Source organism: Mastigoproctus giganteus, chromosome 8 (genome assembly GCF_048544385.1).
Source record: "Mastigoproctus giganteus isolate SK-2022 chromosome 8, ASM4854438v1, whole genome shotgun sequence".
Lineage (NCBI taxonomy): Eukaryota > Metazoa > Arthropoda > Arachnida > Uropygi > Thelyphonidae > Mastigoproctus > Mastigoproctus giganteus.
The window spans coordinates 227,630,411-227,650,920 of record NC_143582.1 but is presented as its reverse complement, the minus strand read 5'-3'; positions in this window follow the sequence as shown (position 1 = coordinate 227,650,920).

Below are 20,510 nucleotides of genomic sequence, written 5' to 3'. Positions count from 1 at the left end.
AAACACATAAATGGGAACCAAATAATTAAAAATAAAAATTATCATAATAATTTCCATCCCCTACAACATGACATTTTATGGTGAATTTTTCGGGCGTTGTGTGATAATGAAAATTCAATCTTTCTCTGGAAATTTTTTGATGATATCAAATGTATATCAAGGAAATATTGAAGTATTCAATAACAATTACTTACAATTTCCCAATCCCTCACTACGAGTAATGGATTGTTCTCACAATCTGTTACTAGCTGCGCATTTTTTTTTTTTTTTTTCGTTTGTACACCGTGTGAGATGCATGTGAAGTTCCTTCGAGATCAGTTTTCGAAGTTTATAACGCAGCTATGAATAGAAATATTTTCTTGAAATTTCGTAAGAAGATCAAATATACATCCATGAAACTGCTGTTCCGATTTAGTCCTCTAGAAACAATTACAATAAAGCGAACTTTTTTTTTATGAAATGCGCATTGTGGTGATCAGTTTTAAGAGTTTTTTTCTTTTGTTTTCCTTCCGTTTCCAGTATGGCTTCCAAGAGATGAATTTCCTTGATTTTTTGTTAGTAGATAATACAGATTGAAGAAAGGAAATGCAATATTTTAGTTTTTCAAAACCAATTCGTTGCAATTCTTTTGTACAGCAATTACGAAAAGCAGTAAAGCAACTGTTGTGAGAGAGCCATGCAAAATAGTGTTCGCAAGTAATGATGCTCAACTGTTTATTTTCCACGAAAGTTGTTTAGTCTTATTTTCTCCTTGGATCACCTCGGTAACGATAATGACGAAAACCTGACCAGTCAATTATCTCTCCACGTCTGTTGATTCGTTTTAACCAGAGGCGCCGAGCTGATGCGCGAATTTTTGAACTAATGCTGTAACGCGTTTTATTTTAAAAGCTTTTTTGGATCTTGTTTTGCCGACATCAAAATTTAATAAATTAAAATGTGATCGTACATTTTTGTTGTTTTAGAGTGAATTAATAGTTTTGGCTGAGCGCTAAAGGTAGGAAATCAAAGAATACACTTCTGGTTATGTATATTGAGAGTTTCAATTTTGTAAATTGAGTAGAAATTATTATGGAAATTATTAGTTTTCTTCGGGGGGAGCAACGTTCAAGTTAGGGTTAAAAATTAGACAAAAATAGGGCGGACAGTGTGCGTTCACAGCATGAACGCAATGTTTTCATTGCGTTCATGCTGTGAAAACAGAACTCAATATCTCCAGACGTGTAGACTTTTTGAGCACTTTTTGCTGCTACTTTCTCCAATATAAGAGAAAGACATGGAATGGGCAGGTTATCACCATGTGGAACTGGTCTAATAGCAGATGGAATATCAGGATACACAATGCTCTTCTGACTCTTTCCACTGTATCTCTCAACAACTCTTTCCACTGTATCTCTCAACACCACCTGCAAATGGCACAGCCTTCTTTTTACCATTTTTCCACAATCTCAATGCTTCAACACAGGTTCGACAAACTTAATGTGCAGCACATTGATTATCTCGACTGTCGAGTTTCACTCCAAAATACTCACAATACACATTTATTACAAATTCTGTAATATCTTGAGAACTCCATCACTTCCACAAATATAGAAAAATAAGTTTGGATTGTTCAAGCATTTACGTGAAGGAATTTTACCCGTACTCAATTTTCAGTACAAGTTTGACACGATACCCTCAAAAATAAATTGAGCTCACACTGATGGACACTGCTGCATGGAGCTGTCAAGGTCAAGAAACAAATGACGGAATGGCGTAGTGGACCTGTCGAGGTGTACACTCCATGATTTGAGACGAGACAGTTGAGAGTAATATTTTCTACAGAAGTTTTAGCAGAGACTAGAAGAGCAAAAAGCCATTCTGGAAGTCTTTACTGTTTAATTTTTTTGGGAAGTGGCTTGACGAATAATAATTACAGATAGATCAGAAACCGGAACTGGAATATTTGAGATTTGAGTGGTTGCTAATAGGGTTCATTTTTTTATTTTGTTTTTAAATTAATTAGAATATCAGTTAGAATTTCAATTTTTTTTTGTTTAATTAAGTATATAATTAGAATTCAAAAATGTAATGGTGAGAAAAGTACAATTTACATTAACATCCCTTCTTGTTGCCGTTTCAGTTTGGTTTCCACGCGACGCATTTTGGAAGTAGCTCTGGCTCAATAGCTCTCGATAACTTCGCTTTGGAACCATGTTAAGGAAAGTTCATTCGTCATTCTCAAAAGCTAACACGTCATATCGTATAAATCTTTCGTCCGACTTTTGTTTCTTCCATTAAGTGTATCTTTCGATTGTATTCTCGTGAAAAGCAATAAAGAACACCAATAGAAAGAAAATATGAATACATGCCAGAAGACTCAAGTTTCTTATATACGTATACTTCAGTGTTATATTGATTATTAATAGTGTCAGGATCATGAGTTACTCTTAAACTGGTCACGAGTATAATTTGTCCACCTCTCCCCTCTTCAATACAAATTGATGAAAAAGTAATTTTTTAAAGACCCTACTAATTTTACATAATTATAAAAGACAGAGATTTGTTTAAACGAAGTTTTCTCGAAATACATTTATGTACATTTTAGGATTCTGACTTGAATAATTAACAAAAACGTAATGTTTTTTGCAGTGTTCAGTTTATGCAGAAAACTTAATTTCCTGAAAATGGAAATAAGAGATGATTTAAAAGAATAATTATCTTCAAAGACCTTCAGTAAGTCAAGTAGAACATCTAGTGCATACACGAAGTCACCCTCCAAGAAAGAAAGATCAATTTGAAGAAGCACTGAAGTATGAAAAGATATGTAAAGTTGTGGACCAATTAGTAAATCTAACTCACACTATAAGGTATTCAAATAAAATAGTTGTGGCCATGCTAATAGGGCTAAAACACGGTGATGAAAAGCAGAGTTCATTTTGAATTTTGGGGGGTTGTAAGATGTAAAATCTTACAAATATATTATTTTATAGAAAAGTGAGATTAGTTTAAAGTAAAACTTATAATAAAGCAAATGGGGGAGCGAAACCTTACAAGTCAAGAATATTACTAAGATCACTGGCAGGGATTAAATTAGACAACGTCCATACAAGTGGAGCGGTAGGCTGAAAAGCTATTAGCAATCTGGGTACCCTCGACTCCCAGCTCACACAGGTAAAACAAACAATAGAAACATGAACATGAAACATCCATGTTTTAGAGATGTGAAAAGGTTTTTTTTCGGAGGTGATAAAGTTTTTTTGGAGATGATAAAGTTTTTCGGAAGGTGATAAAGTTTTTTTCGGGAGTGATTAAGTTTCTTTGGAGGGCGAAAAGAGTGTTTTTGGAAAGATAGGCCCCAGGAAACAGTCCGCGGAAGCGATCCACCAGTAGAACCAGTTATGGTGAGTTCACTAAATTCTGATAGTTTTAATAAAGTATAGATGAGTTACAGAAAGGGGAACTTTCTCGAGATGAAACATAGAAGTCCGAAAGCGTCCACCGAGAGATATATTTGAAAGGAGGACAGCGAGAAGAACACCGTACCGTCCTGTAGAAATAAAGTGATGGGAAGCGACTCCTACTAAATGATCCGGCACAGCAAAGAAGGATACGACACCAGGATGATCGGCTAAGCAGAGCAGAAAGTCACAGGCCACACGTTGTATTAGCGGTAAGATCCAAATCCCCAGAAGTAAGTGGTTAAACAACGAATTTACCTCTATGTAATTGCAAAGGACTGCAGGGAAGATAAATATATATGAGATTTAGGGAAACATACAGTTAATTAAATGCATGTTGTATAGATAAGTAAGGAAATATCATAGAACTAGTTTAATGAAGGATGGTTTACAGTTGTGGTCTATTTACCGATCAGTTAATGGAGTAAAAGTAATAATTTTGGACGGGTTAGCCTATAGAAATAGAGCAGGTACAGTTGTATGTTATTGAGCAGGTACAGTTGTATGTTATTGAGCAGGTACAGTTGTATGTTATTTATATAATGTTACTGAAGTAGAGAAATTAGTCGCTATATGCTGAAGTTTACCTGAGGGAATGAAGAAATAAATAATCCCATGTATACTTCATTAACATGTAACTTTAAAGTGCTGGGGAAAGAATAGAATAGAATAGTTTGTAAAGTGGACATAATTCCAGAAGAATTGTTTCAACCATGAAGAAGAATGTAGGATTGTGCTAGATAGGTATGAAAAAGGAAGATATAAATAAATAAATAAATAATAAATGTCAACTGTAATTAAGAAAGAGTTAAATTAAACTGATTGTACGAGATGTTAGTTGGCCTATAGTAAGAAGAAGACGATGGATGGGAGAGCCTAATGACCAGGAACGTGATCCATGCCCTGTACCTATTTATGAAGTGAATAATGTGTAATGATTTGTCTTATCTTTTATTTGTAAGTATGTATAATAAACTGATTGTATTTCACTTAATGAAAATGGAGTTTGGTCATTTCTGAACACACAGCAAAACCCAAAGGAGGAGTGCACTAATATAGAAACTCCCTCAGAACAGGAATTCTTCTGTGAGATAACAAGTCAGATGCAAAGTGGGGATTTTTAAGAATAAATATACAGAATAATAATAAATACCATTATAGTAACAAAATAATAATAAAAATAAATAATATACATATATATAAAACCCCACCCCCACAAACTATACGCGGCTGACTTCAAAGGTACTGACAGCCTGAGAAATTTTACAAATTTCTAAAAATAAGAAGTTAGATCAAGCAATAAACAGGCAGCTTGGGAAAAGGTAACACGGGCAAATAGGACAGAGTCAAAGTTGATAAAAAGAAGAAGATTGGTTAAATTCGGAACAAAAGGCGGGTCCTGAATTATGAGGGGCGTTGCTGAATTTAGTGAAACAAAGAGTGAGTGAACAGGGGGAAACGAGAGAGAAACCTGAGCTGAGATCTTGTGGGTGTGTATGGAAATGAGTTAGTGGGACACAGTGTTGAGTTTTTGACAGTGTTAGTGGGCAAATGAGACGGGAGAAACCACAGTTGAGTTTATGTGGGTGTGTATGGAAATGAGTTAGGGGGAGACAAAGTCGAGACTCTTGTCGGCGTTTTGGGAAATTGAGTTAGGACAGACAGTTGAGTTTTGGGTCGTAGTAGGAAATATGAGTTGGTAACGGTTGACAGCTGAGTTTGTTGTCGTGTTAGAAATTATGGAGTGTAGGGAGAATAAGCCTGTCCATCATTGGAAGGCAAGAGCAGTGGCCGTATGCTATAGTCTCTTCCACATCGGAAGAAAGGCAAGGGTAGTGACCCGAATGCAACGAGCGCTGTGAGATATTTCTTATTTTAATAAGAAGTTCTTATTAGGTGGAGTGGAAGAGCGAGGGTGATACCCTGTGAGCTCCCTCCTTGTGGTTGACCAGTAAAAAGTGGAGTGCAGAAGCAGATAGTGAGAGATGCCTGTGAGTTTTCTTTTTGTGAATAAGTTTGAATAAGGTGGAGAAAGGACGCCAGACTCATGCAGCCAAGAGTTCCAGAAAATTATCTGTATCAGATTCATGTGAAAGCAGATGAAGGAGATCTTCAGAGAGCCAAAAATGGAAGTTTGAAACCTCCCCGGAAAGGAAAGAAGAAGTTAATAGTAAGTACTGTAAGTTAACAAGGACTGCTAGTGAAACAGTATAGTGATTAATTAATGAAAAACAGAGATAGCACTAGAAGTAAATTGATAGATAAATTATCTCTGAAGTAAATTATATATATATACTAACAGAGTAATTAATTAAAAAAGGTTATTGTGAAATGAAAGAGAAACTAAGGATGAGTAATAGATTAAATTGTTTTTCAAATGATTATAATGGATTTGAAGGGTAGTAAGGTTTATATTAGAAGTTTTGATTATGTTTTAAAGATAGATAATTGAATATAGTGTTTGTATTGATGAAGAATTGTTGGTTCATCTGAAAGACTAAAAACAAATAGAGACTTTAGGAAGGTTAAGTTGGTCTTCAGTGTATTGTAACAGAATGGTGAGAACACAGAGTATAATGATGAAAGTAGCATATTGATTGTTAATATAAGGAACACAATTGTATCCAGAAGAAAGGGAAATAGGCATTGTGAAGGTGTATACGTCTTAGGAGTTAGTTAAAGCAAGAAGGATATATCAGTGTTTTCATATAATGATCAATTGAGATTAGCTAGTGAAGGGAAACAGGAATAAGAATAATTTATGCAAGGTATCCTTGATTTAACTTTGTAAGCATATTACATGCTTTTTTTATTCAATTGTATATTATGTTGTATATATATATATATATATATATATATATATATATATATATATATATATATATATATATATATATATATATATATATGTAAATAAACTTTGTTGTGTATTAAAAATGTGTTGTTTGTCATTTTTGAGCCAACAGCCTTTCCGAAGGAAATTATACATAAAAGTAGAAGTTCCCATGAATCTGGAATTCTCCTAGGAAGTAAAGTCAGATGCGTAAGTGGGGGAAATAGGAATAAAGTGGACAAACACATAAATGGAAACCAAATGAATAAATAAATAAAAATAAAAATCATAATTCACTTTATTCCATCCCCCACAGAAGATTGCGAGAAGTCTAGCAACACAAAGCCAAGAAAAGTAGCAAAAGACCTCCTCACTTCTGTCTCAAGGGGTTGAACCACATTAGTCCAATTGAGATCCATGGTTTAACCGCTGATGAAACTGTCCAGGTTCTGACAGGATGAATGGATATTTTGCATATACAATAACACATGAGGCAGATGGCAGAAGTTCACCAAGCTCTAACAGGCAACTGAACGATTTTCTGACGACTGAGAGGAATGGGGAAGAAATTGTTGAATTTAAATATAAATAAGGCACCTGGGTTGGATGAAAACCCCTTAGCCATAATTATGAGTGCATTTTTGGATTAAAGGGAGATCCCTATCTTCTGGAGATGTGGGAATGTTTCCACCAATTCACAAAACGGGATCAAACGGTGTCATGAGTAATTACAAGTCTGTTAGCTTAACTTCTTACAGGAATGGAGTCATTGATTAAAGAAGTTATGCAGGGCCTTCTGGATGCTGTTATACGAGTCACAGCATGGCTTTGTTAAGGGGAGATCTTGTCTGATCAATGATTGGATACTATGATGTAACGACAAAGAAACTCGATGCAAAAATTAATTTTGATATTATGTACTTTGATTTCAGGAAAGCTTTTGATACTGTTGCACATAAGAGGCTGCTGTGTAAATTGGAGCAGTGTGGCATTAAGAAAAGGTTGCTGCTGTGGATAAAGGGATGGTTGAGTGGAAGAAGACAGAGTAGTTATTAATAGACACTCCTCTTCATGGACTGTTGCTGTTAGTGGAGCACCAAAGGGTTCGGTGTTTGGGCCAATTGTTATTTTATATATTTATCAATGATACTGATGAACGCATATCAGGTTTAATGTCTAGTTTTGTAGATGATACTAAGATCGGCAGAATTGTTAATGACACTAATGGCCGTACGCTGCTGAAAAAGGATCTAGAAAAATTAGTCAGATGGGCTTAGAAATGGAAATTGAGATTTAACATTGACAAATGCATATGGTACTGCATATGGGTAGTAGGAATCCCCGAAGAACGTATCAACTGTATGATACTACACCAAGAGTATTAGAAAATGAAAAGGACCTGGGAGTAATTGTGCAGTCTGATGTGTAGTTTTCTGAGCAGTTCAAACAGGATCTCAAGACAGTTCACGCGGTTTTGTCAATGATATACAGAAATTTTGCTAGCAGGGATAAGGAGGTGATTATATCATTGGATAAGACAATGGTCAGACCACATCTCGAGTACTACATACAATTCTGGAGGCATCGTTTTAGGATCTGCTAGAACGTAACTAACTGAGAAGGGCAACGAGATTGGGCAGGGGAACGAAGGAATTCTGCAAATTGCAGTGTCTGGAGACTAAGCAAATGCGAGGTGATCTGACTAAGAAGTTTAAGGCTTGATCAAACTCATTGCTGATGGTCTGTCTCTCCCAGAATATGCACGAGGGGCATAAATTCAATTAAAGGAAGGACCTTTCCAGAATAGATATTCGGAAATTTGCCTTCAGCCAGGGTGGTTGATTGCTGGAACAAGCTTCCATCCGTTGTAGACGTGGATAGTTCGAAGAAATTCAAGAACGAACTAGATAACTATTGGAGGGAATGGGTAGATGAAATGGAATTTCTCTTTTTGGCTGATGCTGTATAAGCTTGCTTTCTTGTATCATTTGCCACTATTAATACTAATTCACTAGAATTATGAAAACAAGTTTATAAGGAGCTAACTGCTCAACAAATTTTCTCATATATAAAATACTTACTGTATTGCATTGTGATTTTTCACCTGTACAACAGGTTGTTAGAGCCTGTATTGATAGAACAATATATATCTCAACATAAAAGGAGTGCACTGTATCATTAGAATTACCATTGAGATTAACACTAGATTCTGAGCAAGGATCATAACGATATCTAATGGTTTTCTTGAATATTGATAAGAATGAAATTTCAAAGAGCTCATACGGGCTTGTGAAGGGAAAATCTTGCTTAAGTCTGGTTAATAATTATGATAACGTCATAGACTTTAGATGCTGAAAACAATTTCGATATGGTATATTCATATTTAAGTAGTTTTTGATTCCATTCTTCATAAAAAGGAAAATTCGAATATGCTGGGAAGATCCTCAAAGAATCAGGGGTAGACTAAACGAAAGGAGACAGAACATGGAAATTAATGGATATTCTTCAAAGCTGCCCAATGTTGCTAGTGGGGTCGCTCGGATTACACTGTTGGAGCCTCTCTTGTTTCTGATTTTCCTCAATAATATTGAGGACGGCATACAGGAAAAGTTATCAGAGTTGAAATACATCCGTTGAAAAATTACTATGGAAAACAATTTTCGTCCCACAATTCTAAAAGTTGACACCTTCAGTGAAGGACTTGTAAAATGAAATTAACAGTTGCGTTTAGATTTATTAGCTGATTAATGGAAATGAAATAATCATTTTTAATTAAAATAATAATAAGAATTTTAAAAATAGAATATCCGGCATTTGCATGTGAGATGGATTTGTATGCTAGTCCATTGTCATGTAGAAAAACTAATTTATTCTCGATCCATTTCTCCTTTTTTGTCTTTGACTATCTCAGATGATATTCAGTACAGAGTGCATCCACACTTTGGCGTTCTCATGTGTCTTAGAAGCGGGCGATTCTTGTGTGGTCAACGGATGCTTCCGGATCGCGATGTAACGTGTTTTATCATCGCCGAGGGATTTATCGATAAATTTTTGAATGCACCTTTTTAACTTCGATATTATTGGAGAGGTGAACAACGGGGTGAGTACCCCGAGGCATATGCCAGGTGATCTAACTGAAGTATTTAATTCTTAATCGATACCTTCAATGGAAAAATTGTACATCCCTTTGTTTATAATTCAGATGCACTTGGAATAGAAGCTGTGCGTAGAGTAATTTAACCAGGCAAAGTACAAAATTTAAATGATAGAATTAATTCGACTTACCTGCGTCTCTTCGATGAAATCACACACTGGGATCTACGCAGTTGGGGAATGCTGATCGCGATTTCACATAACCATGCACTGTTGCTAAGAGGCTGCAAAAAATAAGTTAGGCTACACGCGAGTTCATGATATCCCAGCTAATTTTTTTTTTCCTGTTGTCGAATTGAGACAGGGGGGACAAGATCAGCGAAAGCTATCCCATTATTGTGCAATCTTGATGAATTTATAAGTACACATTGTCTGTGTCTACTCTGAAAGATGTGGTCATTTGTCAGCACCATTTCATTGTATTAACATGTACGAAGGGAATTAACTGTAAAAGCTAAAATTCTAAATTTGTCTAATATATTTGTCTCTCTCTCTCTCTGCTGCAACAACTGAGCGCTGGCGGTGGCATAAAATAGCGTGTTCAATGGAGTTTATATTCCTGCCTCCCATTTTCGATATACGACTTGGTCATTAAAAATTCGGAGCGACTGTTCACATTGCAAACGGAATTTTAATCACATCGGTTAACAGAAAGAGAGAAAAATTCGACTGCAGTGCAGATATTGTGTTTTTCTGAAATCATTAGGTTTCCACAGTCAGGGAACTCGTCCACACCACCTTCCCGTGATGTGGACGAGTACCCAGAATCATCTATCCAGGTGATTGATGCTTCTGGGTAGCCAAGTGGTCAGACACAACAACAGAACACACACATAATACACACAGACCTACGTCACACACATCTGGCCCATTTGTAGTGATACTGTTCTTCACAGAGATACAAGGCGGAGTTGAACAGATGTTCTAGGTGCCGCCCTTTACAAAAAAACAAGTCCACAGTCAGGGAACACACAGCTGACTTTGCATTAGAAACACCCACTTGTGTAGGAATGGATTGCTCTGGAATGCTGGGGAAGGCTCAAAGTTGGGAACAACTAATACAACATTGTAGTTCGCACACGTGGCAATCACTTTTTGAATGTTGACGAGAAAGAATGGGTCAGCTTGGAGATCCAAAGATCACATGTGCACCTGTGCGACTTGTGACCTTTGGCTTGTTGTTTGATTGCTGTCTAGCCACTCACGGTAGATCAACAAGCCAAAGGTCACTCGTGGGACAGACACATGGTTGAGCGTTTGCATTCAAGATGAAAGACCACGTGTTCTGAAGCTCGTGTGTCTCCTCTCTTAACACAGCAGCGGCGCAGCACAGTGGCCTAACTAACCACCTAGTACTACGTAGGAAAAGCAAGACCCATGCTCACGGCGAGATACAAGAAACTGCACACTGCATGTCAGCCCAAACTGGGGTCGGATAGCATTTTCCCAACTGATAAAAGAGTAAGACTGAAGATTAAAATACTATGCTGGCATCATCATGGTTGGCACTACTTGAAAAGCTGACTCCCAGAGAGTGCTTGGCCTTTGGCACTCGCACAGTGGCGCCTGCCCCTGTGACTTTTGATCCCTCTACCCATCCCCTATTTCTCCTTACTCGGGTGGACTGCCTTCTCTATCTGTCCACTTTAGCTTGTTCCTCACATTCAGACCCCCCTTCCTCTTGTTCCCCAGGCCTTCTCTTCTCTTCTCTTTCTCTCTTTTTTTTTTTTTTTTTTTTTTTTTTTTAACTTGGTCTTCGTCCAGGACGCTCAGGCGACCCTGGCGGAGACTAGCCAGAGAATAATGGGCAGCCTGGCTACCTCCTAGCGGTGTGTGCGGGCAACGTGAGGTCCCACCAGGGGCCCTGCGGCCAAATGCCAGGACACCCAACAGAACCTAACGCAATATGTCATATACAACAGACAACACTTTTCTGGCATTTACAGTAGTTCTGTATTCTTCACAGTGTACATATGGCGCAGATGTGAGAAATCACAGGTGGCGCCTGACCCTAACACTATGCACACTATATGCATGTCAGCCCAAACACTGGACTATCTGCATGCAGAAATCTGTCAGATGATCTGAAGGATCCCGTTTATAACTCTATCATGCTAATGGACGTATCCGCATTTCAAGAAAGCAACATGATACCATAGCATCTGGATGCGTCGTTGGTGTTCAGCCAGCTGGAGGCAGTGTTGTTATGATTTGGAGACTCTTTATGTGGCATATTTTGGTCCTCTGATCATCGTTAATCAAGAGCTCGATGGGAATGCTTACTTTTCTGTTGACGACAAAGTACATCCCTTCATAATGGCAGTGTATCCAACAACTCCAGCGGCATCTACCAACAAAACAACGCTCCATACCACCAAGCCTAGAAGGTTACCAACTGGGTATTGAAAACTTACAATGAATTCTCCGTCCTCCCGCGGTGGCCAACAAACTAACAAGTGACTGAAACCAGATAAACCTTCCACGTCGCTGTTTCTTTAACAGAAAATGACTATTAACTAGAATGGGACATTTTTTGAAGGATGTTTGCAGCTCTGGACAATGCCTACAACCCGGAGTGGACCTCTAACCACAAAAACCGACAAAGAAAACCGAGAAACATGGACGGGATACTCTCCCAAGAAAGATAGAATCCCTGGACTAGAATACAATTCGGAATTGACCCTGAGCTCCTAAAAAGAAAACTCTACCGAACTTGACCCAACTATTGGACTTCTACAACAGACTCTGACTCAGATAACTCGGCTGCACATTCTTCATCGGCAATCCATCACAGCGACCACTGTCTGGGACTGACATGCGGTACGGGATTAGACTGACCTTCTCGAAAGGACATTGTCCTACCTTTGGCCGCATCGTGATAATGACTTCACTGGACTGAAAGGAAATTCATCGGATTCAACCAACTCCAGCCTTGCTGCCTATGCCATTTGGCGATCAATATCGTACTTCCTTGCTGGGTATCTTTACCTTCCTGCCCTTTCCCCCCTGCCTCCCTCTCTTCTGGTGGGGCATAGGTCCGCCCCACTGTCACTATCTGGAGACATCTTCTCTATCGCCCCCATTCTTCTGACTTCCCCCAGCCTTCAGTCTCTCCCCACTTTACTTATACACTAGCGACCGCCTTACACGTCAAAACTGAACCTCGCCTATTGACTTTCGGCTTCCAACCTAGAGCGTTTTTTTAAGTCCTAGCCGCTAAAAATCTCAGGAAATTAGGTGTCAGGACCTTCCAGAGTAAAATTCTTAGACTGCTGGGTACGTGGCCTTTCTCCACGGGATAAAGTGCGGGAAACATTGGGCCTCAGCAGGGGTCCAGCCGCTAAATGGCCAGAGGAACAACGGTACACAGCTACATGATCCACACACTTGAAATCTCTGGCCTTCCCAACGAATTGGTGCATATACAATGAAACAACGCGGAGATGGGGGTAACCAATTGTGCGGTTTAATATCAACATACTTTACACTTCTTCTTATGGCCGTCCAACTCACCGGTCTCAATCCAATTGAGCATGTTTAGGACGTAATGGAAAAAGACATTTAATCCTACCACTATCCTTCTGATAGCGTGTCGCCATTACTGGATACATTGTTCAGCACTGCCACAAGGACTCGTGGACTAGAAGACCTATATTAATGGTCTTCCTCCAGTCACCTAGTTCCTCGAGGAGTTGTTGTGCCCTCCAACTGTATCAATCGTGTGCTATACCAGCAGCATCGCAAAGTGTGATGCCCAGAAGTTCACTGATCCCATCCTTCCACCTAGTTGCAGATCTTCCTCAGAATTAATGGTAAAGATTTTAAATGATTCTTCAAAAATCCGACGAGTTGAGATGAATTTGTTCTCTATTAATACGAAGGTTGGCAGGGTTGTTAAAGACACTACTGACGCTATGCTGCTGCAACAGGATCTGGAAAGGTTGAGCAGATGGGCTGAAAGTTGGCAAATGAAGCTTAACATTGACAAATGTAAAGTACTACATATGGGAAACAGCAACCCCAGAGAAACGTGTCAACTCTGTGGTCCTTTTTATTCTCTTCCACTGACAGTGGTAGAGAATGAAAAGGACCTGGGGGTAATTGTGCAGGCAGATATGAAGTTTACTGAGCAGTGCAGACGGGCTACAAGAGTAGCTCATGGAGTATTGTCAATGATATACAGGAATTTTTCTAGCAGGGAAAAGGAGGTGATTATTCTCTTGTATAAGGCAATGGTCAGGTTACACCTTGAGTACTGTATACAAGTCTGGAGGCCTCATTTCAAGAAGGATGTAGAGCTGCTGGAACGAGTACAGTGAAGGGCAACAAGATTGGTGAATGGAACAAAGGGGAAACTTTGTTGCTCTTACGAAGAAAGGCTTAAATTTTGCAAATTACAGTGTCAGGAGATTTATCACCTGCGACGTGATCTGATTGAGGCTCAGATCAATCAGATCACGTCGACAAGAAGAATCCCATCAATGCTGATGGGATTCTTCCTCTTGCTCAGAATAATCACCCGAGAGGGCATAATTTCAAATTGGGGAAAGACAGATGCAGGATAGATGTGCGGAAGTTTGCTTTTCGCCAGCGGGTAGTAGGTTGTTCCATCTATAGGCTGGTGGAACAGACCTCCATCCTTTGCTGTGGAAGTTGATAGCTTAAATAAATTTAAGGCTGACTGGACAGGTATTAGGAACGAACGGAGTGGTGTAATGCGAGTGTTTTTTTTTTTTTTTTTTTTTTTTGGCTGATGCTGCATAAGCTTGCTTTCTTGCAGCACATGCCTCTACTAATGCAAGCAGCAGAAAATGGAGTAAAAAAAAAAGCGTCTTCATTATAAGGCAAAAATGAAGGTGAACTAGTGTATTTTTTAATTTGTACTTTATGATCAAATATTTTAAACTTTGAACGACTTAGGTGTTATCCGAATGAACGTTGCAACAAAAATTCCTTTTTAAAAAGTGTTGTTCCCATTTGTGTATTCGGAATACAACTAATTTGTGTTTCTCTTTTTTCCTCTGTTACAGCAGAAGCGAAAGAAATTCTTAAGTTTATCCCTGAGAGGAACAGATGTCTTGGGTTACGAAATGCCACAGACTGACGTTCTCATCAAATCAAAATAGTGCAGAGTGTGCATTATTCAGGCTAATCTGTTAGTGAAATACGTATTTCCAGTTATCAGATTTAGTTGAAGACAATTTTACAATCTGCTTGTGTTTGATCGATAGTTTCATGATGTGTGATCAGTATTCAAAAATCATTTTAAACCATTTTGTAACAGGAAGAATAGTATAACTGGCATTTAACTATTAAAAGAAAATTAAAAAAAAAATGGAGAAAGGGAAATGCAAAATGTTTTTTACGAATATTTACGATTTTGTTTCTAAAAACAACTATTTTTTGTTGTGTGATAATTTTATATTTTCCTATTTGTGAAGGGGCTCAAATTGTTTCTGGCTTCTGAAGTATTATTATTATTTCATTTTATTTTTCCCTCCCCGTCAGGGGTACTGCTACCAAGTGCATGGTTTGGTTGGTTGTGTCCGGTTACTTTCTTTATTAAGGCCGCCGTAGCCTAGTGGTCAGGCGCGCGGGTGCATAAGTACACGTGCCTTGAGTGACCGGGGTTCAAGCCCGTGACTGCTGAATACGGTGCTGTTTCTTGTATTCTGTCTATCTTGTGAACTCCTCTGACCGTTTGGTCGTCCCGGAGTATAAACAGAAAATTTATTTCTTTATTACTATTAGTCAAGGAACTCTTACTATGCTAGAGGCGTTCAGGATCGCAGTTTTCAGAAAACCCCAGTCTTCACCACACATACACCCATTGTCTCTTGTTACAAAAGAATCTCAAATTTAATCCATATACCCAATTCAGAACAAAAATTTAATACTAAATACAATTTCACAACATGTTTTGCGTATTTATCTAATACTTTATTGTTAATTTACAGTTTATTTATTTGGATTAATATTAAGCCCAGTCTGATATTAATTCCGACAAGCCAAAGACACAGAGAATGCCGCCAGACTGACAAACGGTCAAACACTATACACTATTTTATAGTATTTCCTTTTTTTGAATTCACTGTGGCCCACTTAGTGGAGATGGGACTCCCTAAGAAGGGGAAATTTAGAATTTCATTCATTTTAACATTTTGTTTCATTTACGCTATTATTAAGAGGGCGCTATTAATTTTTGATTCAGTTAAGTAAGCAACTGTAATCTAATTAAATAATAAAGCCAGCGCGCCAAGTATAGAAAATACATATACAGGGTGTCTCAAAAATATTGGTACAAACGTTTAGGGAAAGTAGGTAACATCTAAAGGAATGTGAATCGCATAGGAACCCATAACCGGAAACGTCACCGTAAGTCTGTAGACGGCGCTGTTCATCAGTTCGCGAGAGGGAAAATTTCTAGTTTACTCATTGAAGCAGTGGTCGCCGCACGAAGAGCATGCATTGATATACGAACTGTGAGCTGACAGACATGCACCTAATGTATGGATTAGCAGAGGGCAATGGACGAGCCGCTCAACGAACTTATGGAGAACACTTCCCAGACAGACAGACATGTACCGGACCATCGTTTGTTTGCGCATGTGCAACAAAATTTGTGCGATTATGGGTCATTTAAAGGTAACAGGAGTAGTGCGGGCAGACCACGTCCAGAATAATCCTATTACCAGCACACTTGCCGTTGCCTCTGCCTTAGGAGTGTCTCGTTGCAGTGTACTGCGTGTCTGGCACGACGACGATTCCTTACACCACTTTAATCTCCAAAGGGTTCAGTTACTGTTCCCCCAAGGTCATCCTGCACGTGTGGCTTTTGCTCAGTGGTTTCTCCAAGAAAGTATTCAACAAGACTTGAATTTTCCAGCCTATGTTTTGTCACGGATGAGGCTTATTTCACTCGGGAAGGCTTATTCAATCAGCACAATGCTCATGTGTGGGCTCACAACAACTCACACGGTGTGCGCCCCCATGCGGCACAACATCGCTTCGCAATAAATGTGTGGGCAGGTATGTTCGGTGACTGCTTAGTCGGCCCATACCTGTTACCATCCCGCATGAACTTCGCTAAATATCGGATCGTTCTTGAACAAGTTCTACCAGGGTTACTTGACGATGTTCCAGCAAATGTGAGACGCAATATTTGGTTTCAACATGACGGGGCGCCTGCCCATAATTATGGAAGGTGTGTTCGTGACCATTTGAACAGGCGTTTTGGGGGTCGATGGATTAGCCGTGGTGGACCCGTTGCCTGGCCTGGCCCCCACGCTCACCTGATTTCTTTCCGCGGGAGGGGCCCTGAAATCTATCGTGTATGAATCGCCTGTGGAGACGGAAATGAATCTCATGGCGAGACTCGTCTGCGCTGCTGCTACTGTCAAAGAAACTCCAGGTGTGTTCGACCGTGTCCGCCAATCCATGCTGCGTCGGTGTCATCGCGTCTCATGGTGGAACCTTGGAGCATCTGTTGTAACACCATGAAATGCGTCCATCTCGTACTCCATCGTTAAAATTATGTCAAATAAATGTTTGCCACTAATTACTGTCTTGTGTCATTTATGCTTCTTGTGCCTCTGCTACTACTTTCCCATGACGTTTCCGGTTATGGGTTCCTATGCGATTCACATTCCTTTAGATGTTACCTCATCTCCCCTAAACGTTTGTACCAATATTTTTGAGACACTCTGTATATATAAGAACGTTTATTCAGTATCGAATCGATCTGTCTTTGTTTCGAACAATAAAAAGTTTGCATCGGGGGAAGGATTCTATAAGGTGTTTTGATGCATTTTGGTCTGATTGTTACCACTCTTCACAATTAGACCAAAGTTCTTCATTTGAGCAAAGTTGAATGAAGAGGACTTCCTTGCCAAATAGCTGTCTCAAGCATATCCCATACCTCAATAGGACTGAGATGAGATAAATGTGGCGACCAAGGTGAAAATCCGTGTCACATTTTTCGAACAACTCTTGCCCGATGCGCTATTGCATTGTTCTCCATAAAATGGCCGTCACCTTCGGGATCAAAGTGCAACGTTGCAGGGTGCAATAGATCTGGTTCAAAATTCAGGTACTCTCTGAATGACCACAACACAAAATTCAAGATTTAATTAAAATGGTCATAAAATTATTTGAAACTGATGTTTATTTGCTAACAAGATGATGTCAGTACGACATGGAAAAAAACAGATGGGGATCTAACAAACTGTAGTTGTTATCGCAAAAACAAAAAAGAGTTAATCACACGGGCTGTGGGATTCACCCTTCTGTTTATTGCTATAAATAGAGATATGCCTCTTGAGAATGTGCTGTTTTTTCCTGCAAAATGGCGAGAATACTTCTCTTTCTCTGTCTGGTGGGGCTCAGTTTGCAGGATTCATCATGGAGTCAGTATCAGCATCAAATTCCATTTTTTTCCATTTCAGTGCTTTTAGAATTTATTTTCTACTTAACTCATAACTAGCGGATAACAAAATGAAGTAGCCTTTATGTTTATGTCAAAATAACGTTAACTTCATGGAATGTTGCATTTATTATAAAATTGGTCATTAAATGAATTAATTGGTCATTATTAATTGGTCATGGAACTGCTGAAACAACTAGACTACAGCAACATCCAACAACTAACGAAATGGTTCAATCAAATCTACAACAACAACGACATGCTATCCGAATGGCTCCAATCCATCTTTGTGGCCCTATCAAAAAAGGCTACCAGCCGGAAATGCGAAGACTTCAGGCTGATCAGTCTAATGAGCCAGGTGCTAAAAGTCTTCCTCAAGGTGATTCAGCAAAGGATAAGATGTAAGTGCGAAAGTGCACTAGGAAACACACAGTTCGGATTCTGCAGGGGACTAGACACCAGAGAAGCAATTTTCTGTTTACAAATATTGCTACAAAGGTGCTATGAACATCAAAAAGACGTGTATATATGTTTTATTGACTACGAGAAAGCCTTCGATTCAGTAGACCACGACCGCCTAATTGACCGACTGAGAAAACTTGGGCTTGAAAACAATGATATCAACTTTATTACAACTCTCTACTGGAATCAAACAGCCCGGCTTCGCTATGACAACGACCTGACAGACCCAATTCCAATAAAAAAAGGCGTCCGGCAAGGCTGTCCATTATCTCCCATTCTTTTTAACATCTATTCGGAAATGATCTTCGACCAAACACTGGCTGACAAGAACATCGGCATAAAAGTTAACGGACACTACATCAATAACTTAAGATATGCCGATGACGCAGCACTAATAGCGGATTCAGAACAAGATTTACCGACCATCTTGAACGAAGTGGACATAGAAAGCCAAGCATGGGGGCTACGAATCAACAAAAAGAAAACAAAGGTGATGAAGGTCAGCAGGACTGCAAGCAAAATCACGATCAAACTAAACAACGAAAAATTAGAGCAAATACACCGCTTCAGGTATCTCGGAGTACTCATTGATGACCAGCTGAACCATGAGGCCGAAATCAAAAGCAGAATTGAACAAGCCAGGCAGGCATTCACCAAATGGAGAACCCTCCTCACCGACAGAAGCTTGAACATCATGCTCAAATTACGCACATTGAAATGCTACATCTGGCCAATACTGCTCTACGGTGTAGAAACCTGGACTCTAACATCAGCCACTACAAAAAAGCTCCAGGCCTTCGAAATGTGGCTCTACCGAAGAATGCTGAAAATTCCGTGGTCAGCGAAGATAACCAACGCACAGGTCCTGCAGGACATGCACACGGAACGGGACCTGCTCAAAACCACCATCAGCAGGAAATGCAAATACCTAGGTCACATCGCTAGGAACCAACAAAAATATCACCTACTACCACTCATCCTGGAGGGAAAGATCGAAGGCAAGAAACGCCCAGGCAGACCGAAAATGGCATGGCTAGATAACATCAACACCTGGCTTCACATGACAACAGCACAAATTCTACACGTAGCGCTAGACAGAGAACAATATCAAAACGAAGTCGCAAACGCCATTCGGCAGCATTAAAGAAGAAGAAGAAGAAGAAGGTCATTAAATTTATTTCTGACCTGGCTTCATCAAACGTTAATAATGTATTGCGATTCTCTTCAATTTTTATCATTAAATATAAGTTTAATTGCCATTGTAAGAGTTATGTAACCTGCCTGATCCCTGATTAGCATAAGCAGTGGAAAATGATGCAAGAAAAAAAGAACAACACTTATCATTTCACCTATTCACTCCCTACAATAGTTTCCGTAGTTCGTATTTGAATTTATTTAAGCTATCAACTGCCAAAACAACAGACAGAAGCTTGCTCCAGCAGTCCACCACTCGCTCGATAAAGGGAAACTTCCACAAATCTATTCTGCAACTGTTCTTCCTCAATTTGAATTTCGTTATTTTATTATTGCATTTATTGTTACTCCAGTACTTTATATTATTTAATAAATTGTATTATTCTGAATATTTTGATTCATCTACCACTAAAATTCATGTACTCATAACGTGATTTTATTTGCAGAATCCGAGAGACGACTTGCCATGGAAAATCCACGTAAGTTATTTAGATTTAATCTATTACAATAAACATTAAATTTTAAAATTAGTCTATTAGGATATAGATTATTTTTTTGATTTTTAGGTTACATATACAATGGGATATAGATATATAAACAACAGAATAGCTACAGATGTAGATAGATATAGGATGCAGGTAGATATTCAGTAGTATATATATACATATAGGATGCACAATATGGTTTACCATATTGTGCATCCTATATGTGTATATATATACACTACTGCACAATATGGATGCACAATATGGAGGTACTGCATATCATCTATCATCGGTTGTTTGATCATTTTATTTGAGAGAAGAAAAAGGTTGCTTGGACTGCAAGGCCCCAATCCCTCACTGAATAAACATACTCAGCTTCTAAGCTCGTGAAAGGCTTTACATCTATTGCAAGTTGTTATTTTAACTTTAATACAAGTTTAAAAATCTAAATTTATATAATTATATGTAGAATATGGATTACCTTACCAAAATATATTCGAACACCCCTTAAATGCACGAGC